The sequence below is a fragment of the Penaeus monodon genome, chromosome 19 (assembly GCF_015228065.2).
Source record: "Penaeus monodon isolate SGIC_2016 chromosome 19, NSTDA_Pmon_1, whole genome shotgun sequence".
In the NCBI taxonomy this organism is placed as follows: domain Eukaryota; kingdom Metazoa; phylum Arthropoda; class Malacostraca; order Decapoda; family Penaeidae; genus Penaeus; species Penaeus monodon.
In genome coordinates, this window is record NC_051404.1 from 35,868,395 (window position 1) to 35,868,894 (window position 500).

At 37.2% G+C, this 500-nt stretch overlaps 1 non-coding gene across 1 annotated transcript; it reads left to right on the top strand.

Annotated features, from left to right (window-relative positions):
• The first annotated feature begins 411 nt into the window (after nt 1–411).
• Nucleotides 412–493, top strand: Trnal-uag. Its single transcript has one exon. It is a non-coding gene; the product is annotated as a tRNA-Leu (tRNA).
• The last annotated feature ends 7 nt before the right edge of the window (nt 494–500 follow it).

The following is a 500-nucleotide window of genomic DNA, read 5'->3' on the forward strand; positions in this document are numbered from 1 at the left end:
GGAGAGAGGAGCTATTAAAGGGTGACCGATTTGGATGTCGACTTCTTGGGATCTCCACATGAAAATGATAATGATAATATTGATTAACTGGAGTAATTAACGGGGAAATTATCTTTTCTACAAGTTTGTGAATTCTTAAGTATTGATATTCTTTGCACGGGAATATATTAGTTGTCATAAGCTAATGCATTAATGGCTAGCTAACACGAAAATGTCAGAACGCAGAACATGTCAGATTATATGAGAGAGTTATTATAATCTTTCACACTTCTTAGAAGATTATAGGTGCTGAAGGAATACTATTTTTATCCAAACTGTAAACAAACTGAATGGTTATTCATAGGAAATAAAGCAGTCGATGATGCTTAATCGATGTATCATTTAATAGGTTTAAATACCTTTCATTTTCAAGGTAGCGTGGCCGAGCGGTCTAAGGCGCTGGTTTTAGGCACCAGTCTCTTCGGAGGCGTGGGTTCGAATCCCACCGCTGCCAAATTAAC